At 37.8% G+C, this 25,588-nt stretch overlaps 2 long non-coding RNA genes across 2 annotated transcripts; one reads left to right on the forward strand and one right to left on the reverse strand.

Annotated features, from left to right (window-relative positions):
- Positions 1 to 6,324: 6,324 nt before the first annotated feature.
- Positions 6,325 to 8,045, reverse strand: LOC133861292 (uncharacterized). Its single transcript, XR_009898991.1, has 2 exons — positions 7,871 to 8,045; positions 6,325 to 6,584 (listed from the first exon to the last, which is right to left on the reverse strand). It is a non-coding gene; the product is annotated as an uncharacterized LOC133861292 (long non-coding RNA).
- Positions 8,046 to 11,804: 3,759 nt separating this feature from the next.
- Positions 11,805 to 25,228, forward strand: LOC133860178 (uncharacterized). The gene is made up of 3 exons (XR_009898887.1): positions 11,805 to 11,873; positions 12,292 to 12,348; positions 24,916 to 25,228. It is a non-coding gene; the product is annotated as an uncharacterized LOC133860178 (long non-coding RNA).
- Positions 25,229 to 25,588: the final 360 nt, after the last annotated feature.

The raw sequence follows: 25,588 nt of genomic DNA on the forward strand, positions 1-25,588 counted from the left end.
ATCTAACAAAAACAATCCAACCCTTGACACTGTTACAGTAGTACAGTCATATGGATTCTCCATTTAACAAAATTCCATTTGATTTAGCGCCCCATCGCCGTCCAAATCACCTTCCCTGACAATGCTCACAAGCTCGCCCTCCTTCAAGTCTTTTAGAACCAGAAGCGCAGAATTCCTCCTCAGGCTCTCCAAAGTGATCACCCCATTTTCCTTGTCCATCAGCAACTGAAACCCATTACACAACTCCCTTATTAGCCCATCGCCGCCCAGTTTGTCGGCCATCACAGGCAGCAAATCCTTAAAAACCGCCCCTTCGCCAATTCCTACCATTGATGAAGAACATTTTGATTATTGGGATTTTAGAGAAAGAGAGATTGTTGAAAACAGATTTGATTGTGGTTGTTGTGTGGGGCAAGAGAGTGAATGATATATATATATATATATATATATATATATATATATATATATATATATATTTTGAAAAAGAAGGGGTTCTTGGAAGGAACCTAAAACAAAAGCACCTTGCAGATCTTAAATGATAAATACTGAAACCAAAACCCAAAGTACGAGAAAACCTTATATACCCAGAAGTATCAAGAATGAGAGCGTTCTTGGTTCAGAATGGGAGCCCAAGCCCAAACAAAGAGAGAGACCTTGCGATTGGGAGCTCGTTTGCTAAAATGGAGGAAGCGGGTGTCTTCTTGGGTTCAAAATGGAAGCTCCTCTTCTCTTGATGCGAAAATGGAGCCCAAATCTTCCGAATCGGCTGAAGCTCTCTGGAGAAATTTTTTTTCAAAAAGAATGGAATAGTGAGCAAAATTTTCAGAAAAGAATGGAGTTTGGCGCTCTTGTTGCAGACGATTCACAGATTCAAAACTATCGGTATTTGTCTGCAGCATTTCTGAGAGAGCAGAAAGGTCACGTCCTTCGGTCTGCTTCGTCAGAAAACACGGTCTTCAATGCAAAAAATGTGTCCATTTCGTAAAGCTATTTTTTATTATTTTTTCTGATGTGTCATAGCCATGTCATTGACAGCTCAGGGTGTAAGAAAAGGGTGTAAGTCTAGCATTCCTCTTTCTTTCTTTTTCATTTCCGGTCGTCCGTCCGTTTTTCATTTCCCCTCCCAACGACTCTCTCTCTCTCTCTTCTCCGGTCATCCGTCCATCATTCTTTACCGGTGCCGTCTCCACCGGCCCGCATGTAACGACCCACCCCCAATGACACAATAATGTCCGCTTTTGGCTCCCCCGAACCAGACTTTCCAGAAGGTCACCCATCCTAGGATTACTCTCTCAGAAGCACGCTTAACTGCGGAGTTCTGATAGGTTTATCACCATCACGGCTTTAAAACGCGTTGTGTTATAAAGGATGCATTTATACATATAAGCACATCCTCATTCTCAAGCGATGTGGGACGTCACAATCACCCCCTCTTTGGACCCAGCGTCCCTGCTGGCGTCCCTCATTGGCTTGTGCACGCTCCCACCATCTCAGGCTGGGCAATGGCTCTGATACCATTTGTAACGACCCACCCCCAATGACACAATATTGTCCGTTTTTGGCTCCCCCGAACCAGACTTCGCAGAAGGTCACCCATCCTAGGATTACTCTCGCAGAAGCACGTTTAACTGCGGAGTTCTGATAGGTTCATCGCCATCACGGCTTTAAAACGCGTTGTGTCATAAAGGGTGCATTTATACATATAAGCACATCCTCATTCCCAGGCGATGTGAGACGTCACACCGCATCTCTCAACTTCCTGTTCGTTCTTCACCGGCAGTAAGATCTGCGAATTTCTGAAGATTCTCTTGAGGCTTTGCCTTCTCTCTCTCTATTTGTTCCTCTTTGTAATCCCAAACAACCCCATTTGAGGTAGAGAAATCAAAGAAATCGAAACAGGGGTTTCGGTTTCAACTACAATGGAGATTATGAGAGTTCAGTATTCAGTAATGACTGTTTTTGCACTTGTTTTGGCATTGGTTGTACCTTCCATCCATGCCCAGAGCCTTGTGCCTGGTCCTTCAATTGATGGTCTGTATTCTCTCTTTCTGTCACAGACACCTACGCACACGCACACAAAATCAAGAAATAAATGTTTTCTGCATCTCTCCCGGTCGTCCATCCCTCTCTCCTAGCATCCCCTGAAATAGATCCGGCCGTCCCTCTCTCCCGACATCCCCTGAAATAGATCCGGCTGTTCCTCTCTCCCAATGTTCCCTGAAAACAGCCACTCATTCCCCTCTCCCGGCATCCCCTGAAACCCACCGGTGCCGCTCTCTCCACCGGTATCAACATGTAGTTTTTACTGCAAAACTTTTTCAATTTTTATTTTTTTTTGTTGGTAAAACATTAAAAGAAAAGAAAGATAGAAATTACAGCAAACGACAAAACTTTATGCTTGAGTTATCATGATCTCTATACCCTTGTTAGTTATTTTTTTGTACATTTTTTTGCTAGTTAAACTGAAAAAACTTGTGTTGGTCGAATTATTTTGGCCCATTTAATGATATACTCTATTTTGTTTTGCATTTGGTCGAAAATGGATGAGAAAGGTGAGATTTTTTTTTTTTGAGGTCCTCTGTGTTTGTCGAATTATGGGGTTTAGGAAAAAAAAAATTGCTCTCTATTTTTCTTTATGCATTGCTCTATGTTTATGAAAAATTTGGGTTTTGATGATGCCCATTTTTAGTTTTTGTGGTGAGTTTTGTGAATGATTCTTTAGAGTATTGAAAATCTGTGAAATTTAGGTGAAAATGGCGTAATGATGTATTTGTTTCTTCTTTACCTCTATAAAAAGTTTGGAAATTTTGTGATATGCATGTCATTTATGTGGGGGTTTGGTGCACTGTTATGTTGAAAGGTAAAAGTTTGAAGGCTTGCTTGGGTAAACTGAGTTTTGGGGTTGTGACTTATCACCTTTGGAGATGTCGTAATGATCTTCAACATGGGAATACACCTAAGTCTGAGGAGGCTATTTTGGCCTTAATCAAGTGGGAAGTCCGGTCGAGGATCCTTTCTAGAGGAAAGTTCAAAGACTTAGTCTAAACATCTATCCATTGTGTACAGATGGAATCTGCATCAGTTACTATAGTTGTACTTTGTCATGGTGTTTTCTGCATACTATTTTGTACGGTTTTTTTTGGTCTTGCAGTTTGTAGTTGAGCTTGTTTCTTGAGTTTGTTTTTCTGTATGTAGTTCAGCTGCTAGTTTGTGTTGAGTGTTGACATGCTGTTTTGTAGTAGGTCTTGTTTCCTGTTTCTTGGAAGTGATCTAGATATTCTGGAGTGTTGTATTCTCTTTTGGTGATTTTTGCTTCAGATTTTTTCTTATTATCAACCTCAATTTTATGCCAAGTTGTTGCAATTCTTTTAAACATTTGAAGGGATTTCTTACTATAGTTATTTTCAGCAGGTGCGGAATCTCTTTGAGATGAAATCTATTGCGCTGTTGTAGTGCCCCTTCCTATCACCGCCTTGTGGATTTTTGATGAAGCAGTGCCAATGTAGTTATAATCTTGCGTGGGATGGAATATGCTTGAGGGCATTTTGCAACTTTAAAGTTTAATTTACATGTGAATTGTGAAGGATCTTCCTCTAGGTGTTTTCAGTTTGTATAGTACTGATTTTGATCTACTTCTAGATGTAGTAGTTCATCTTCATTTCTAGTTATTCAAATTGATATAATAGGTTCACCTTCATTTGTAATTATTCAAATTGAATAGAAGTTGCTCAATGTGGACTTTTCCGATCTTAAGCTTTTTTGTATAGTATATGATTATCTAAAATTGTTTAATGTATGAAAAGGATCATTGTAATATTTATCTTTTGGTTTGATTTTAAGTTCATAATTAGTCATTGTGAGATACTTCAACTTGGAATGTGAACAATATTGAAGGAAAAATGACTGGCCTTGTTATTCATCACGATTTGGTAATTGCTTTGTTATTTTTGGAACTACGTGGTGTTGAGCAATTTATCTTTCTTATACCTTTTTTATGTGAACTTATGTGTTTTAATGTCATATAAAGACTATCATATTTATTTTTATTTCATGACAAGTTCAGTATTTTTTTTCGCTATGGAATATTTGCAAATCTGTTGAAAAACTCGGAGAAATCTTTTCCATGGACTTAATTGACTTAGTTACACGAAATGGCTGGACATGATAGCATGAAGATCTTTGCTGTGAATCATAATGGCCTGAAGCAGCAAAAAGTATGACTTTCACATTAAACCAGAGATCCAATTTTGTGATCATTTATAAGACCCAAAAATCTAAGTAATTGTGATCATTCTCATTATGTGCCTCTTATCCCACATAATGGTCCAAAGAGCAATTATGTAACATAAGAGAGCATCATGAAGAAGTGTAAGCTTCTATACACAAAAAAAAAAAAAAAAAAAAAAAAAAAAAAAAAAAAACCATTGAAAATAGAAAATAACCTCTATAAATTATCTCTCTACAATTTCTAGCATTTTATTCTATTTGAAAACTCTCAAAATGGCAAGATCATGGACACAACTTTGCATTACTGTTTTGGTCAAATGATAACTCAAATAATTAAAAAATAAATAAAATAATCATGCAACTTGCTCTCTTCATATACATATAAAACATGAACCTTTGGTCAAATAAAATCTTGATTTTCTACATCATTATTCATTACAATTACTACGCTACCAAAAAAAAAAAAACCGCATTTAGCGAAATGGTCCTCAAACGTCGCTAATTAAGAACTGGTCAAAATGAGACAAAATCCTTAAGAGTACATAGTCTCTACCCTTGAACAGAATTTCACGAACAAATATTAACTAGATTCTTTCTCCCTTGCCCTACTGTTGGTGGATTTCGGTTTTCTTCTTCTGCTAGAGTCTGTCTAATCCACTGTCAGCATCTCTCTAGAAAATAAAATAAAAGAAATAAGAAGAAAAAAGATGGGGGAAGCACCGAAAGAGATTATTAAGAAATGAAGGAAACACATACTTGTGGTAAGCTAATCGTCGCGCTATTATCACCCATAATAGTCAATGAATCGCGGATTTGATTAATCTAACAAAGTTACAAAAAGAATAAACTTAGAATTCCAGAATTGTCATATTTTACTGATAATTGACAAAGCAGCATCACGAAGATAAATTACCAGCTCAATATTTTTGTCCCCTGCAATTATGGAAAGTTTTCCACTATCAAAACTTCATTATAAAATTGCAATAGGGGTACGGTAGTATAACTCATTCATAATGGGTGCAAGTAGGGGAAAACTTACCATCAACATTGGGGATAAGTTGAAGAGCTTCATTCACCATTTCTTGCATAGACTTCCCTTCTGTAAAACACCAACAAAGATGTCAGTTTCTAACTTGAACAAGTGAGGCATCATGTTGGGGATATCCCCCCAAGTCAAAAAACTTGCCATGATCTATTTCACAACACACTCTTGAAAGCAAAGGAAAAATATGACTGGGTCCAAAGAAAAATCTTGATACTAGGGGGCTTCCTTTATTACTACCTTAAGAAAAACATATTCTAGGATTGCCTTACACAATGGGGCTCCGTGCCCTGTAAAGCAAGAGTTTTTTTTTTTTTTTTGTCATATTATTTTCATTCTTTCATAGCTGCCCACGTCCAAGATAGCTTATTGTATTTGCATTTGGAACCATATTTTTGCTCTACACCCACATATAAAATCCAGGAAATGACCATCCAACTTATCTCATCTTCAATCTTAGATTTAGTCCTTAGAATAAAACCAAAAATTTCACATGTTAACCAACCCTACAAAAACCTAAGAGGCTCTACTATTTATATCAACTTAAATCCAACAATTTTTCATTCAATGTTGCCTTGTGGCCAAAATGTGAAACTCAACACTAGTATCCACATTTCTGCCTAAATTTTATCATAGTAAGAACCTAGTTCAAAAAGCCACCCAACAGTTCAAGAACCCAAGCAATAGATACTAGAAGAATGATGAAAAAGTAAATGTCAGGCAACTAACCATCTCAGGCAGGTTATAGATGAGCACAGAACTCAAAACATTTGCCAGAGCAAAAATCCTGCAGAATCAGGTATTATAAACCCAAAATGAACAAGAATTCCAACCAGCAATCAAAACCAAATTATATGATGGAGATTGTGACGACCCTTTTTTTTTTTTTTTTATACAAACATAAAACGAGTCATCGCAGTGGCACGACTACGTGTTACTCAGCCAACATATGGCACATGCCCCATAACATGTACCTGATAATTAGAGTATAACATATATCTATCTATGCAGCGGAAAACATAAATCTGAATAGCGGAAATTACAATTTATACATCTATCACAAATTAATTACAACATTGAGCCATTTAACATCTATCTGTTTGAGTCTTTATTAACACAATCATTACATAACAATAATGGCTTAACAAAGAATAAGTGACACAAACGTCACAAGCCATACCAAACCTATAAATTAGTGGACAACCCGTGGTCCGACAATTACAACTGTCGCGGCGAGCTTCAGTCATAATATCCCAAGTACACTGCTACCAACCCATCAACTATACCGAAGTACCTGCAGCCAAAGAAACATCATCTACACAGTTGTGGTGGTATCCACATCCGCATAGGTGAAAGAATGAGTTCACCGCCTTAGCATGAAACACACTAAGACCTCAGTGGTATAAGACTAACTGAGTTTTCACAAAGAACCAACCCTTATTTTATTTTTAGTCGTGCGAGCACTATATTAGCCACAATTTACCAACAGCTAATGCAGCAAACACCGACTATTTAGAAAACATTTAAAACATACTATATAGCTGTGAACATATGTAGAAGTTCCAATCTACCGCTTGGAAGATTCTACATATAGACCCCTCTATAATAATACTTTTCACCGGTCGCTTGGACATATGTGCACATGATCACTCCATCACAGATATCACGTATACACATAAGTCTTAAGTAAGGAACATGGCATCTTGCTCTTCCATACTAGGACAACATCCGTCAACAAAACACTCGCAACACCATCTCTAATCGTATTTCAGCTTCGTGCCTTGAACGTCAGTAGATCATGAGAGCACTAGAGTTAAACTCAATCATGCTAACACATCTTTCCTGAAGAACAAGAACAGTCAACCTTTCTACTCATAGACATGCCATTACTCGCACCCGGGCAATCATGTATCCATGTACTTTCAAGTTCAATGTATGACCTTAACACATGACTATCCGATAGAAATATACATAAGATCTTTTTCATGAAGACTCTTATGCATACCAATACGTCTAGTAAAACTACTCATAGCATAAAAACATCTCTCACAAAACAATGCTATATATGTTATGCATGAACTAGGGCTAATAATGCTACTGATACTGATATGCTGATGATACTGTTATGCTGCTGATATACTGATACTGCTGGTATGTATGCTCTATACTACATGCTCTATGTTCCGTGCTTGACCAGTATATATTTCACTACTGGGTCACGCTGAAATCATGCAGTTGTTAAATCACGTCCTTTTAAAACTAAACAAACCCAACATTTTATCCAACACTTTGAAATCATTCAAAACTTAGTTTCTTTATAAAATCTACACAGTTTCAACATGACATGTTCTCAAACAATTTGCATAATTTAAATCTCAATCGCAGAACTTAACACTTTAAATCTATTCAATACTTTTCACTCTTGCACTATCTTTTAAACATCATTGATATAGTTTAAACATAATCGAAACTAATAAATCATCTCAAAGCATATACATTTCATCATATGGTTGGTTCGGTTTCATAAACAATATATATATATATTTTTATCAATCCAATACATATAAAAATATATATTTTCTCAGTGAGTGGAATACCCACCTTGGCAGCATTGGACTCCAACTCGAACACTCCTTGGACTCTAGTCACTTGGACTCTACATTGGAGAACCAATTAAAGTCTCCAATTCGAACATGATCCTGCAAACATTGGTAGCATTAGACTATGCTATTGAACCTAAACTCTATGACACATAAACTACCCGCTTGCTCACACGTCGCATAACCCACGTGTAAAGCTAATTCGCCACCTTTAGCTACTATTAGGTTAACACTTAGGTTTAGGTTTATATTATATCTCACTTTAATCTTTAAAACGTGTTTACTATTTTATTTGTTTTCTTATTCTATTTACAGCATATTGTCATTATTTTTAATCGTTTTATAGCTTGTTGCTTATGTACTAACTTATCATTATTTACCGGACTCATGTTCACGTATATGTCTATGTATGTATCTATATATATATATATATATATATATATATATATATATATATATATATATATATATATACACATGCAATGATTAACAAGCTAAAACCTAATCCATTAGTACAAATAAATACTATGTGGATATGATTAGGAGAATTAGTTACTAGGTTGTTGCACAACAAATTTATAATACACCTATAGGTTCTATAAGTCCTCTAATTTATATTTGCAAACCTAAGGTTATTTGAATAATTTATAGTTCTTTAACATTCTTATTAATCACTAATGACTTAGGTAGTTTAGACTTAGGACTTTATCCTTATTCAACATACTAATTTAATAACTCCTGTTAAACTAAATCATAATCACATTTGCAATATATCATTTACTAAAGCTTGAGGCATATACACAGACCTCGAGCATTATACTTAAATCAACTTGCTATTAGCTTGTAACTCTCATGTATTTTACTCCGATGTCAATTATGTCCATTACGATATCTAAATTGTTATTTATGTTTATGATTTACTCATTTATTGGTTCTTGTATTTTCGTTATATCTAGTTATTCACTTATTACACTCCACCTATTTATTCTTTCTTTAACCACAGCAACATATTCGTTATTTTAACCATACTTGCCGTTTACACAAAATGATCTAACTTTATTAACTTCAACTCTTTACAACAAGACAATACTCAAACCACATTTGTCCTTTAAACCAAGAGGATCAAAATTCACCAACTTTAAGCTTTACACTTCCCACTATTTTCATCATAAATTACTCCAAATCAAGAACAACAGTTATCATTAATATTGACCAAAACTTAAATCCACAACACTCAATTCAATACCTATAGCCACTGCCGACACAATCATAGAAAACCCCCTAAATTATCAAACCCTAATTCCATAATAATCAAACCAACCCACAAAAATTATAGAATATACACCTTGGGGATTTTCCTCAACAAATCAGTCGAAAAACGCCACTGGCAGTCACCGGAAATTCACCGGAAAACACCCATAGAGAATCGGGTTTTAGGTCTTTCGGGTTACTGTCTCACGGGTCTGGGTCAGGGGTCTTCAGCTGCATCGGGTTCAGCTGGGTTGCACGGGGCTCTCCTGGGTCTGGCGGGTTGCGGGTCACAGGCCTGCCGGAAATCAATAGTGGAGGATCGGCCACGTAGCTTCGTCGGAGGATCCCTGAACGGCTGGATCTCCCCCGTCTCTCCCTCTCTGTTTCGCTTCTGCCAGACCTGCCGAAATTCGGGTCTTGGTTCCACCGGCACCATCAGCTCCAGCCACCGTCCACAGAGGATCGGGTCCCCCTGGGTTCCGAGTCTCCCCTCACGAACCACCGGATCCTCTCTTCTCAATCTCGCTCTCTCGTCTCATCTCACTGTCTCTCAACTCTCTTTCCCTCTCAATCTCCCTGAATCTCTCCCTCAGCTCTCCCTCTTACTCGGTCTCTCTCTCACTCTCAATCTCTTTGTGTGTTCGGGTGGGTAGAACAGAGAAGAAGGAAGAAGAGTTGAAGAGAAAAGAAGAAAGAAAGAAGAAAAAAGAGGTCGTGGGCTGCTGTCCACTGAGAAGAAAAAAATGAGAAAAAGAAAAGGAAAAGTGAAAAGGATAAAGGACATGTGGCAAGTTGTGAATGGCTGGGAGAGATTTTCCTTTTATTTAAAGCCCCCTACTACTATTAATTACAGTAGGACCCCATTTAAGTTTATTTCTATCTTTTATCAATTAATATACAATCTCATATTTATAAATACAATTTATTAATTGTTAAATTCCCTATTTAATTTCTTGGTCTTTACAGAGATTACCGGTCATCATATACATTAGACTTCCCAACACTTTTAAATCCATATGTATCAAGGTAAAAGACAGAAGTTCTAACTCCATCAATATCTAATTCAATAGGGGTTCCCCAAACCCATATCCCTGTAAATAGAAAACAAAGAGATCTTAGATGATATCTACAAAAACAGTTAGTCATATCCGAGGCAAAAGAGTCCAAGTAAGAGAGAGAAAGAGATAAAGGGAAACACAAGACGGGGTTGTGCCAAGAGAGCCTTGAGCGTAGGAAGGTCCTGCGCTTCGGCGCAGGTCCTCCTCATTTTAGACATAGGTTTTTTTGTTCTTGCAAGCACCCTAACCAACACCATCCAACAATCAGAACCAATAAAATCACCAACACCAACCAACAAAAAATCGATTTTTCCCCCTCAAACCGGATCAGAACCAAGCAAAATCACCCACCACAGTATACCTATAAAAATGCTAGAGAGAGAATACCAGGAAGTTGAATAACACCGGAGACACGAAACACGAACACACTACCGGAGAAGAAGGATGGGCGCGAGAGATGCAGGCTGGCGGAGGCGGCGCCGGTGAAGGACGAACAGCCGGCCGGAGAAGAGAGAGAGAGAGAGACGCGTTGGGAGGGAAAATGAAAAAAATTACCCCTCCCAACGTGATTTAGCCTTTTAGGACTTAAAATTCAAAAAAATAAAAAACAATGCCACGTAGGATGGGTGGAATTGCAGTGGGATCCTGGTGGGTAACGTAGCATTTCTCTTAATAAAATATGTATATTCAATCGGGAAATGCTGGGGGTACCCACCAGCATCCCACCAGCGTCCCACCAGGCTTACGTGGTCTTCATTTTTTTTTTATATTTTTAAATGTAAGGGATTTCTTTTCAATTTTTAGGATTTAATAATTTCTTTTGATTTTTTAATCCAAAACTCAAAACGAGTTGGGAGGGAATTATTTTTTTCATTTCCCCTCCCAACGCCTCTCTGTCTCTGTCTGTCTGTTTGTCTCTCTCTCTCTCTCTCTCTCTCTCTCTTTTCCAGCCGTATTCACTAGCGACGTCTCCACTATAATGTCCAGGACATTTTGTAATAACTAAAACACGAAATTTGGGTAAATAATTAATTTAAGTTAGTTTAGCGTCTTTAAAATGCAAGAAAATATTTTTAGGTCCAAAAAAAAAAAAAGAATTATAGAATTTAAATAAGGAAATAGAAAATAAAACAAAAGAAAATATAAAGGAAAATAAGTAATTGAATATAATATATATAAAAGAGAAAATAAAATAAAAATAATTAATTAATTAAATTATATATATATAATGAAGTGGTGAGGCGCAGGGCGCAAGACCTGCACCCCACCACTAAACAAGAAGGGCCCTTCTAAAAGAAAAGAATAAAATAATAATAAAACAAAAAGAAAAAGAAAAAGTAGACAGCATGAGGTGCACTTAAAAGAAAAAGGAAAAGGAAAAGGAGGCAGTGTCTCCTTTTTCATCAGACCCGTGAGACAAGGGGTAAAGGAAAATGGGAGTTTTCTTTGTAGAAAAATCACGATCCACAAAGATCCAACGGTCCGATCTTCAATTCGTCTTCGGTAACATAATCCTTGCACTCGGATCTACGTTACTACCGTTCACTTCGAGGTAAAACATTAAACTCATAGTTTTGTGATTTTTGGGTAAAATCCTATAAATTAGTTTAATCCTCTATGTTCTCTAGGTGTTTGAGCTTGTTGAAAATTGCTTGAAGCTATCCAAACCTTGGGCTTTGGTTTGGTGATTTTGTGGTGAGTTTTTCCCAAACCCTAACTTTTAGTTATTTGATTTTAGTTGTATTTTAGGGGGGATTAACCCTTAATAAATGCTATGGGTTAATGACATGGTGATTAAGGTAGTGTTTTATAATTATGGGTTAAGTTTGGGAAATCCTAATTTGATGGGTAAAATTAATTAGGGGATTTTGAAGTGTTAAATAATTTAAAATCATGTTTGGGTTTCATGAAAAATAAGCATTTATGGGATTAGGTCCTAAAAATAATAATTTGTATAAATTGAAAAATTTTAATTGCAAATTTAGGAATATTTTCATGTATAGGTTTAGTTAATTAGTAAGAAATTCATGTCGTAGCCTTTGAGTGATTCAAAGTGCTAATTGTTATAGTTGTTGGTTAAAAAGCTAAATAGTGCATTGTGTTGTGAATATAGCGGCACCTTGCGGGTCAAACCTAGGATTGTTGGAATCAGGAGTACGAGCAATCCAAGGTGAGTATTCTACTCACTGAGAAGTATTATTTTCATATATGATGAATCGCAAAATGTATATTGTTTTACAAACCTGAACCAACTGTATGTTGATTATGATCTGTTTTGGATGCTTTGAGTACTTTTGAGTATATTGAAATTATGATGATGTTTTGAAATATGAATATGATATGTGATTTTAGAGTGAGTATAAGTTGGAGATTTAAATTATGAAAATTGTCAAATAAATGACATGTTGGACTGTTTATGTTTTATAAAGAAAGCATGTGTTAAAGACATGATTATGAAATTAAATGTATAGTATTTAAGCATGAGCATTGAGCATAAAACATGAACGCATAAACAAACTATTAGGGAGATCTACGCCCCATAGGCATGAACTAGAAGGGGGGCATACGCCCCGGGGGGATCTACACCCCAAACGCATGAACTAGTGGGGGACATACGCCAGAGGGATCTACGCCCCATACGCATGAACTAGTGGGGGGACATACGCGCCATACGAACACACGCATGAACTATAGGGGGACCTACACCCCATATGAACGTACACATGAACTAGTGTTGGGAGATTTACGCCCCTTAGGAACACACACATGAACTTGTATTAGGGGACCAACGCCCTATAGGAATACAACAGAAACTTACATAAGCATGTATAGCATTGTTTTTCATGAGTGTGATGTTTTTATACTACGAGTAGTTTTGCTAGACGTATTAGTATGCATAAGAGTCTCAATGGAAAGAACTTATGTATATTTCTATCGGATGGTTGCATGATTTAAATGCCATTATTTTCTATGTCTCAATGAATCAAAAGTATTATAGTAGGTGAGGATGTATGTAGATGTTTCCAACAATGGAACTTCTACGCATATGCTCAGCTGCGTAGTATGCTTTAAATGTTTTCTATTAGTCAGTGTGTGCTATATCAGCTATGGGGGTTTTCAAACAAAAGTTATAAAATTGGTGGTTGTTATAGTGTATGCATGACTAAAAAAGAAAAGTTGGTTCTTTGCGAAAACTCAGTGAATAGCATACCTATGAGGTCTTAGTGAATTTATTTATGCTAAGATGGTGGGCTCATAATTCCACCTATACGGATGTGGCAAACCCCCACAACCGTATAGATGATGCTACTTTGGCTGCAGGTACTCCAGAGTTAGATGACGACCCAGTAGCGTTATATATGAGATATTACGACTGAGGCACACCGTGACAGTTGTAATGGGTTGGACTACGGTGTCCTCTCTTTTGATATATTTTGTATATGGCTTGTGACATGGGTGTCACGTATTCTTTTGTATAAGCCATTCTTTTGTTATATGATGTAATGATGTTAAGCCTTAAACAAATAGACATGTGTATGGCTCTTTTGTTAGATCAACAGGTTACGCTTTAGTTGTACTTTTTCGCTAAAATTATGTTGGCATTGTTATGTTTCCGCTATTAGATATAACTTTGATTATCAGGCACAAGTTATGGGACATATGCCATATGTTGGCTGAGCGACAAATAGTCGTGCCACTGTGACGACTTGTTTTTATGTTTGTATATAAATAATGAAAAAAAAAAAATGGGTCGTCACAGCTAATGGTATCAGAGCGGTTAGCTCTAGGGTTGGTTAGAAAAGCGGATAAGCGGAAACCTATGGTTGTGTTAGAGTCTAAGAGTAATGTAAGAGCCTTAGAATCCAAAAAGCTTTAATAAAGATAAAAGAAAATTTTAGGATTCTTGTGTGCATTTTATGGACATTATGATGTATTTAATATTCATTGTACGATGTTGTTTATGTGGCATTTCATTGTGCAGACAAGAATATGCCGCCTAGGCAACGTAAGCCTCCACATCGCTATAGAGATGAATGATCGGTACATGGAAGTGGCGGTGGCGATGAAGCACCTCCACCTCCTCCTCCACCACCACCTCCACATATTCCTCCGCCTCCTCCTCCACCCATGCCGGATTTGGGGCAATTCGTGGCAGCCTTGATTGCCGCCATACCGAGGCAAGTAGAGAATGTTGATGCCATTGGTTGTTCCTCCATCGCTTTCTTTAAACACAATCCCTCTGTGTTTAATGGGAGTGAAGGACCACTTGAAGCTGATGAATGGATCACATCTTTTGAAGACCTATCTGATACCCTCAATTGCACGGAAGATCAGAGGGTTAATTACGCAGTGCTGTCACTTAAGGGTGAAGCTCGTCACTGGTGGAAGGCCACAAAGACTCTGCTCACAGAGGAGTTGGGTCGCGGAGTTCCTATTACATGGGAACGCTTCAAGGAGTTTAATGATCGCTTTTTCCCTCAAGCACAGCGACAACAATGTGCGCGAGAATTTCAAGATCTGAAGCAATGGGCTATGATAGTTGAACAATATTCGGCGGAGTTCCTTAAACTTTCGAGGTATGCTCCACGCCTCATCCCCGATAAAGAGACCAAGATTGAGAGGTTTCGTGACGGCTTGTCACCAAGAATCCTTGATAGGGTCATCTGTTTCAAGGTCACCGACTATGCCGAAATGGTGCACATTGCCACCATGGCCGAGAAGGGAATTAAAAATGCAGTCGCCGATTTTGTGAATAGGAAGCGGTCAACGTCTACGGGGACACTCTCTTCGCCACCATCCAAGAGACATGCTACAAGTAACAGTGCTAGGTCTATTGGGAGTAGGGGCACTTCAGTTAGTCAAGGTAGTAGCAATTTCCCACGATGCAACAAGTGTGGGAGACTGCATACTGGGGAGTGCAAAATGGGAACGGGTGTATGCTTCAAGTGTGGCAAGACCGGCCACTTTATAAGGGAATGTCCACAAGCAAGTATGGGAAGAGGACAAGGGTCGCAGACAAGTGTCAATCAGCCAAGGCCGACAACTTAAGCAAGAGTGTTTGCACTCACACCAAACAATGTCCTTGCTGAGGAGAATACTACCGACGTAGTCACAGGTACAATCCCTTTGTTTGGTAGTGTTGCTTGTGTGTTATTTGATTCGGGTGCTACGCACTCGTTTATCTCCTTATCATTTGTGAAGTTGTGTAGATTGAGTACTGAGCCATTAGAACAGAATATATGTGTGGCCACTCCTGTTGGCGACACTATTACTTGTAAAAAATGTGTGGACAATTGTCCTATTGTAATTAAAGGGAGAACCTTGCCAGCGAAGCTAGCAGTATTTAGTATGTTAGGCTTCGATGTCATTCTTGGCATGGATTGGCTATCGAAGTACAAAGCTAACATTGATTGCCATAGGAAGGAAGTCACATTCCAACCCCATGGTATGGAAGAGTTTAAGTTCCAAGGGTCTAGAGTGCAAGCGACTCCGCCACTTCTCTCTGTCGTCCAAGCAATCAAGAGTGCCAGAAAGGGTGCACAAGCTTATTTGGCTTATGTTCAAGCCAAGCCTGAAGTCATGGTGAAATTGGAAGACATTCCGGTGGTATGCAACTATCCGGATGTTTTTTCTGAAATCACAAGACTACCTCCTGAACGAGAAGTTGAGTTCTCTATCGACCTAATACCGGGAACTCAGCCTATCCACAAGGCACCCTATCGTATGGCTCTCGAGAGAATTGAAAGAACAGCTTCAAGAGTTGCTTGATCGGGGTTTCATTCGACCTAGTGTATCACCGTGGGGAGCGCCCAGTGGCGGAGCCAGGATTTTGAGTGAAGGGGGTCAAAAAAAAAATTTTAATGAATAAAAAAAACCAAAGTTGAACAAAAATTAATTAAAAATTTTAACTAACGCAATAAATAAATAATTGATCAAAATTAAACTAATTTTAAAACATATAAATATAACTTACAATTTAATTGAGTTGTCCTCGACAAGTCTTCATTCCTTGAAATCGCTGCATGATTTTTTCATTGTTGATAGTCTTGAATATATCATTCTCAATGTACGTGACCAAACAATCATTCATCCACTGATCTCCCATTCTGTTACGTAAACGATTTTTAACAATATTCATTGCTGAAAATGCTCTTTCAACAATTGCTGTCGCAACTGGTAGAATCAATGACAATGTCACCAATGAATAAACCAATGGATAGGTGATATCTTTTTTCATCTCCACCATCTTCTCAGCAAGTTGTCCAATCCCTTTAAGTGTGGCAAATTCTTCACTAGAACGCATGTCAATGATATATGTTTCAAATTGGTTGTCCAAAGTCATAAGTTGAATTGCTGAAAAATCATTCGGATAAAACTGAGCAAGATGAAGTATATTATCCTTGTTAAAGGCAACAAACAAGTCATCCGGACTCAAGCACGCAACACAAAGTAATAATTCAGAATTCGCCTCAGTAAAGCGACTGTTAAGTTCTTGGAGTTGCATGTCTATAACAGTATAATAAAGCTCCACACGATAATGATGCAAATTTGTCATGCTTTGAGCTTTTCTCCGTGATCGAAATTGGTACATATCATCCATATTGGCACAACAATATTTTTTTTGGCACAAAACAGAGAAATTTCTTCAAATAAAGAGTTCCACCCTTCTTCTCTCATAGCCTGTAAACGCTGCTTTGAAACTTCAACCAACTTCATTGCATTTAGAATATTTTGATCTTTTCGTTGTAATGCTTGAGATAACTCATTTGTAATCCCCAAAACACTTTTCATTAAATGTAAATTGAAAGCAAATTCAAAAGTCTGTAGCGACTGAATCAATATATTTGCTTCTGCTCTCTGTTCAGAATATAAACCATCTTCCACAATATCTTCAACCGCCTCGATGATAGAAGAAAACATGATAATAAGATTAATAATTGCACCATAATGAGAACTCCAACGTGTATCTCCAGGTCTCTTTAGATTCATTTCTTGATTCAAGCCACGACCAGTAGAAATTTCATTATTTTGTAGTGCTTCAACAACTTCAGCAATTCTTTTTTCACGAAGTGTGTCACGACGCTTGCATGATGCTCCAACAACATTAAAAACACTATTAACCAAGCTAAAAAAAGTTGCAATTTGGATGTGATTTTTAGCAACAGCAACTAAAGTCAATTGAAGCTGATGTGCAAAGCAATGAACATAATAGGCAGATGAGTTTTCATTCAAAATAAGTGTTTTAAGTCCATTCAACTCACCTCGCATATTGCTAGCTCCATCGTATCCGTGTCCTCTCAATCTGCTAATACTTAAATGATGCTTGATAAGTACTGACTCAATTGCCATCTTCAATGCTGCAGCCGTGATATTGCTAACATGTGTAATGCCTAAAAAACGTTCAATCACATGGCCCTTCTTATCTACATATCGCAAAATAATTGCCAATTGTTCTTTAACAGATATATCACGAGCTTTATCAACTAGGATAGCAAATGACGAGTCTCCAAGATCTTTAAGAATAGCATCTAGAGTTTCACTTGCTGCAGCATTTGCTATTTCTTTTTGAATGTCCGGTGCAGTCATTTGATGATTTTCAGGAGCATTTTCCAATACTACCTTGTCAATTTCTTCATTATGTTTCGCTAGAAAATGCAACAATTCACGAAAATTTCCCTGATTACTTGAGGTTTTAGATTCATCATGGCCACGAAATGCTAATCCTTGTTGCTGTAAAAAGCGAATACAATCAACTGATGCATTCAAACGAGTTCTATAGTCCCTTTTCTGTTGATCTGATTGCTTGTCAAAAAATGTTATGATGCTTTGTTTCTGATTTAACAAAGCTTCACATCTTCGTCGAGCTTGATTATGTGCACTATTATGAGTCCCCACATGACTCTGTAACTTTTCTCTCTTTCCCCAATTTTTAAACCCTTCAATAACAAATGAGTCTCCTCCTGCTTGATTTCTAGTGTCCGGTCTGAAGAGATAACAAAACAAGCAATACGCAGCATCTTTTAAAATGCTGTATTCCAACCAGTCAGAATATTCTTCGAACCATGCTGGATTAAAACGACGCCATGTTTTTCCAAATTGTGTTTGTGGAAAATTATGCTCAACTGGTTGACAAGGTTTTTTTTGTAGATATGCTCTTCGAATTTTGTCTTTATCACTAGGATGGTAATCAGAAATTTTTTTCCTTAAGCTTGGATCGATTGGCAGATTTGCTAAATCTACCTCAATACGAGCTCGTTTAGAATTTGATTGTAGCTCAATTGAATCATTGATCTCCATAATCTCACACAACTACAATTATATATTTTATACAATTAATAAATGAAACCAAAACTATAAGTCTATATATATATTTTTAAACAATTAAATATAAAAACAATTATAAAAAAAAAAAAAAAAAAAAAAAGCAATCTAAATATAAAAAAACAATAAATTCAAAAGATATAAAAAGCTTAAATCTTAATCAAGATAAAAGTTAAATACATATTTACATACCTGATAGAATGATAGGTAGGTTGAACTTTGAAGGTTTATTTGAATAGATGAACTTTTAACAATTAAAGCCTGAGTAACTTACAAGCCGGATCCTTCTCCTCCTGGACCTCCTCTTCCTCTCTTTGATATCAGACTCTCAGTCGATAACTTGCTTGAATTTTGTTCTTGTGTTAAGTACTTAAGTTTAACCAAACATCCGTCTAAAAGCTTCAAATTTTTAAAATTTTTGAATGAGATTTGACACTTACGGCAGTTTATGCAACACTCAATTGCCTCTAGCTGTCAAGTAAGTCGCACTGTTAGACTGAGTTTACTGAGACACGCACGTCGTCCCAATTCGCAATTCCCACAGGCTACAGCCGCTACACTAATAATGACTAATTGATATTTTTTTTTTTTCCAAACAAAAAGAATTCAATTCATTTGTTTTTTCTACATTAATTTATATGTTTTGTACACATGATGATTTATTTACATTAAATATATTTGGTTTTCATTAAATTTTTGCACGATTTGGTTTGTTTTTTAACTTTTTTTTTTTGGCCTTTTGCATTAAATGTTGGACAACTTTTAGTCTTTTACAGTTTCCCTTCACTTGTTTATTTGCCTTGCATTTAATGTGAATACAGAAGACTCTTCAGTCTTCACACAATCACACCAGCGGCAGGCTCCAAGCCACCAACTCCACACTCGGTCAGTCGGTCTACTTGATAGCTGCTGCCACTGCCAGTATGAATCATGATTGCATCTACTTCCACAGACTCTATTAGAACGGTGCGTTTTGAACTTTGGGATTAAGAAAAAAAAAAATAAAAAAAGTGTCGTCTTCTACCTTCATCCTTCTGAACAACTAACCTACTTGTTTTTTCAGTCTTCTTACAAAGTAAGTAAACTGTAAATAGAAATGAAAAAGGTGAAGAAAAAAAAAAAAAAACTCACAACAAAGGTAAGCCATGGGCAAGCTTGCCCCCCTTGCTGTGGCCTGTGGGGGGGCATTTCAGGGGTATAGAAAAAAATATACCCCCTGCAAAAAAAATTTATAAGAAGTGAGGGGGGCATTTGCCCCCCCCTCGACCCCCCCTCCCTCCGCCCCTGGGAGCGCTAATTTTGTTTGTACAGAAGAAGGATGGGTCTATGCGGATGTGCATAGATTACCGTGAGTTGAACAGGGTGACAGTTAAAAACAAATATCCCTTACCAAGGATTGACGACTTGTTCGATTAACTCAAGGGAGCTTCGGTATTTTCGAAGATAGATCTACTTTCGGGGTACCATCAGCTCAGGGTACGAGAAGAAGACATTCCAAAGACAGCAATCCGAACACGGTATGGCCATTACGAGTTCTTGGTGATGCCATTCGGATTAACAAATGCACCGTCAGTGTTTATGGACTTGATGAATCGAGTATTCCATGAGTACTTGGATTCTTTTGTGGTAGTTTTCATTGATGACATATTAGTCTACTCAACTAATCATGTCGAACACGAAGTACACTTGAAGACAGTGATGGAGAAGCTAGGAGAAAAGAAGTTGTTTACTAAATTAAAGAAGTGCGACTTTTGGCTTGAAGAAGTGTCATTCTTGGGTCATGTTGTGAGCAAGAATGGACTTGCAGTGGATCCAGCAAAAGTGCAAGCTGTGGTTGAGTGGGAACGGCCTACGAACGTGCGGGAGATCTGTAGCTTCTTGGGCTTAGCAAGTTATTATAAGAGATTTATTGAAGGGCTCTCTTCATTGTCAGGGCCACTCACTGCCCTCACAAAGAAGAATGCTTCATTTGTTTGGAGTGATAAATGCGAAGCAAGCTTCCAAGAGCTGAAGCGCAGACTAGTTACAGCACATATGCTTACACTGCCTATGGAGTCTGTTGGGTATGTCGTGTATACAGATACGTGTAGGAAGGGATTGGGATCCTTGTTTATGCAACAGGGCCGAGTGGTAGCATATGCCTCAAGACAGCTAAAAGAACATGAGAAGAACTACCCTACTCATGACTTGGAGTTAGCAGCAGTTGTTTATGCACTGAAAATATGGAGGCACTACCTCTATGGTGAAGAGTACGAAATTCACACTGATCACCAGAGTCTCAAGTACATTTTCACTCAAAGAGACTTAAACATGAGGCAGCGCAAATGGCTTGAAGTGTTGAAAGACTACGACAGCAAGATGTTCTATCATCCTGCTAAAGCCAATGTAGTTGCAGACGCGTTGAGCAGAAAGTCTCGTGATGATGAGACTAATTCTGAGGAGCCTATGGACCAACTGTCACAGCAGTTCGCCATGGTGCAAATTGATACGGTAATGACAGGTGGTCCACCTATTATGGCAACACTTGTAGTGCAACCAAATAGTTTGGACAGAATCAAACTCGCGCAAGAAGATGACCTTGAGCTGCAGGATCTCATTGATAGGACTCGTCGTGATGAAGCAACGGGGTTCTATCTCATAGGTGAGGGAATGTTGAAGACAAGCAGTGGGAGGACAGTTATCCCTAATAATGCTGAGTTGAGAAAAGACATCCTTGATGAAGCTCATCAGACACGATATACTGTACACCCAGGCAATAACAAGATGTACCAGGATCTGAAAAAAGAAGTTTTGGTGGTGTGGCATGAAAAGGGATATTGCGGAGTATGTTGCACAGTGTCATTCCTGTCAGCTTGTGAAAGCAGAATATCAGAGACCTGCAGGGTTACTTAAGCCACTTGAGGTGCCTACGTGGAAATGGGACCAAATTGCTATGGATTTTGTTGTTGGTCTTCCAAAAGCACCAAGCGGACAAGATACTATATGGGTCATTGTTGACAGATTGACGAAGTGTGCCCATTTTCTCCCCATCAAAGTTACAGACTCAATGGACAAGCTAGCAGAGTTATATGTGCAGGAGATTGTTAGGCTGTATGGGGTGCCTATCTCCATTGTATCGGATCGTGATCCACGGTTCACTTCAAGATTTTGGGAGAAATTGCAGAGTGCTACGGGGACTAAGCTGAATTTTAGCACAACTTACCATCCGCAAACCGACGGCCAATCCGAGAGAACCATTCAAACTCTCAAGGATATGCTTAGGTTGTGTGTGTTGGATTTTAAATGGAGTTGGATACGTTATTTGCCATTAGTTGAATTTGCTTATAATAACAGTTTTCAGGTGACTATTGACATGGCACTATACGAGGCATTGTATGGGCGCAAGTGTCGATCACCATTGTATTAGGATGAAGTCGGCGAGAGCCAACTATTGGGGCCTGAGTTGGTGCAAGAAACGAAGGAAAAGATTGCACTCATTCGAAAGCGTATGCTCACCGCTCAAAGTCGACAGAAAAGCTATGCGGATAAGCATCCCCGTGAGCTCGAGTTCGCAGTTGGGGACCTTGTATATCTCAAGGTGTCACCAATGCGAAATGTGTATCGTTTTGGCAACAAAGGTAAGCTCATTCCAAGGTATGTTGGACCATTCCAAGTGCTAAAAAGAGTGAGCCCACTAGCATACAAGATCGAAATGCCTCCTAATTTGGCAAGCGTTCACGATGTTTTTCATGTCTCTCGGCTGCGGAAGTGTGTTCATAATCCATCAGAGGTGATTAGTCACGAACCCCTTGATATTCAGCCGAACTTGACATATGAAGAGTTGCCTGTGCAAATTCTGGATCATAAAAAGCATTAGTTGAGAACCAAGTCCATCCCTCTTGTGAAAGTTCTATGGCGAAATCATGGCATTGAGGAAGCCTCATGGGAACTTGAGCAGCAAATGAGGGATAGATATCCCCACTTGTTCGAGTGAATCCAAGTATGACCTTTTGATTCATACCGATTACGTGTTAATCCATAATGAAAAATGCATATTTGCATGTTCATTAAGCGGATAAATGTCCAAATTTCGAGGACGAAATTTTTATGAGGGAGGGATGTAATGTCCAGGACATTTTGTAATAACTATAACACGAAATTTGGGTAAATAATTAATTTAAGTTAATTTAGCGTCTTTAAAATGCAAGAAAATATTTTTAGGTCCAAAAAAAAAAAAAGAATTATAGAATTTAAATAAGGAAATAGAAAATAAAACAAAAGAAAATATAAAGGAAAATAAGTAATTGAATATAATATATATATAAAAGAGAAAATAAAATAAAAATAATTAATTAATTAAATTATATATATATAATGAAGTGGTGAGGCACAGGGCGAAAGACCTGCGCCCCACCACTAAACAAGAAGGGCCCTTCTAAAAGAAAAGAAGAAAATAATAATAATAATAATAAAACAAGAAAGAAAAAGTAGACAGCGTGAGGTACACTTAAAAGAAAAAGGAAAAGGAAAAGGAGGCAGTGTCTCCTTTTTCATCAGACCATCAGACCCATGAGACAAGGGGTAAAGGAAAAGGGGAGTTTTCTTTGTAGAAAAACCACGATCCACAAAGATCCAACGGTCCGATCTTCAATCCGTCTTCGGTAACGTGATCCTTGCACCTGGATCTACGTTGCTACCGTTCACTTTGAGGTAAAACATTAAACTCATAGTTTTGTGATTTTTGGGTAAAATCCTATAAATTAGTTTAATCCTCTATGTTCTTTAGATGTTTGAGCTTGTTGAAAATTGCTTGAAGCTATCCAAACCTTGGGCTTTGATTTGGTGATTTTGTGGTGAGTTTTCCCTAAACCCTAACTTTTAGTTATTTGATTTTAGTTGTATTTTAGGGAGGATTAACCCTTAATAAATGCTATGGGTTAATGACATGGTGATTAAGGTAGTGTTTTATAATTATGGGTTAAGTTTGGGAAATCCTAATATGATGGGTAAAATTAATTAGGGGGTTTTGAAGTGTTAAATAATTTAAAATCATGTTTGGGTTTCATGAAAAATAGGCATTTATGGGATTAGGTCCTAAAAATAATAATTTGTATAAATTGAAAAATTTTAATTGCAAATTTAGGAATATTTTCATGTATAGGTTTAATTAATTAGTAAGAAATTCATGTCGTAGCCTTTGAGTGATTCAAAGTGCTAATTGTTATAGTTGTTGGTTAAAAAGCTAAATGGTACATTGTGTTGTGAATATAGCGGCACCTTGAGGGTCAAACTTAGGATTGTTGGAATTAGAAGTACGAGCAATCCAAGGTGAGTATTATACTCACTGAGAAGTATTATTTTCATATATGATGAATTGCAAAATGTATATTGTTTTACAAACCTGAACCAACTGTATGTTGATTATGATCTGTTTTGGATGCTTTGAGTACTTTTGAGTATATTGAAATTATGATAATGTTTTGAAATATGAATATGATATGTGATTTTAGAGCGAGTATAAGTTGGAGATTTAAATTATGAAAATTGTCTAAGAAATGACATGTTGGACTGTTTATGTTTTACAAAGAAAGCATGCGTTAAAGACATGATTATGAAATTAAATGTATAGTATTTAAGCATGAGCATTGAGCATGAAACATGAACGCATAAACAAACTATTAGGGGGATCTACGCCCCATAGGCATGAACTAGAAGGGGGACATACGCCCCAGGGGGATCTACGCCCCATACGCATGAACTATGGGGCGTAGATCCCCCTGGGGCGTATGTCCCCCTTACGCATGAGCTATGGGGGGACCTACGCCTAAAGGGGATCTACGCCCCATATGAACGTACACATGAACTAGTGTTGGGAGACTTACGCCCCTTAGGAACACACGCATGAACTTGTATTGGGGGACCAACGCCCTATAGGAATACAACAGAAACTTACATAAGCATGTATAACATTGTTTTTCATGAGTGTGATGTTTTTATACTACGAGTAGTTTTGCTAGACGTATTAGTATGCATAAGAGTCTCAATGGAAAAGAACTTATGTATATTTCTATCGAATGGTTGCATGATTTAAATGCCATTATTTTCTATGTCTTAATGAATCAAAAGTATTATAGTAGGTGAGGATGTATGTAGATGTTTCCAACAATGGAACTTCTACGCATATGCTCGGCTGCGTAGTATGCTTTAAATGTTTTCTATTAGTCGGTGTGTGCTATATCAGCTATGGGGGTTTTCAAACAAAAGTTATAAAATTGGTGGCTGTTATAGTGTATGCATTACTAAAAAGGAAAAGTTGGTTCTTTGCAAAAACTCAGTGAATAGCATACCTATGAGGTCTTAGTGTATTTATTTATGCTAAGATGGTGGGCTTATAATTCCACCTATACGGATGTGGCAAACCCCCACAACCGTATAGATGATGCTACTTTGGCTGCAGGTACTCCAGAGTTAGATGACGATCCAATAGCGTTATATATGAGATATTACGACTGAGGCACACCGTGACAGTTGTAATGGGTTGGACTACGGTGTCCTCTCTTTTGATATATTTTGTATATGGCTTGTGACGTGGGTGTCACGTATTCTTTTGTATAAGCCATTCTTTTGTTATATGATGTAATGATGTTAAGCCTTAAACAAATAGACATGTGTATGGCTCTTTTGTTAGATCGACAAGTTATGTTTTAATTGTACTTTTCCGCTGAAATTATGATGGTATTATTATGTTTTTCGCTGTTAGATATAACTCTGATTATCAGGCACAAGTTATGGGGCATGTGTCATATGTTGGCTGAGCGACAAATAGTTGTGCCACTGTGATGACTTGTTTTATGTTTGTATATAAAAAAAAAAAAAAAAAAAAAAAAAAAAAAAAAACGGGTCGTCACATCCCCCGGCCGGCCGTCCGTCATTCTTTCCCTCCCAACGCGTTTCTCACTCTCTCTCTCTTCTCCTCTGGCCGGTGGTCACCCTTCACCAGCGCTGTCTCCACCGTCCGTCCTCTCTCTTCTCTCTCGTCTGTCCTTCTTCTCTGGCAGCGAGTTCTTGTGGCTAGACTTGCAACCCCTTTCTGCCGCTGCAAGTGGAAT

Source organism: Alnus glutinosa, chromosome 2, assembly GCF_958979055.1.
Source record: "Alnus glutinosa chromosome 2, dhAlnGlut1.1, whole genome shotgun sequence".
Lineage (NCBI taxonomy): Eukaryota > Viridiplantae > Streptophyta > Magnoliopsida > Fagales > Betulaceae > Alnus > Alnus glutinosa.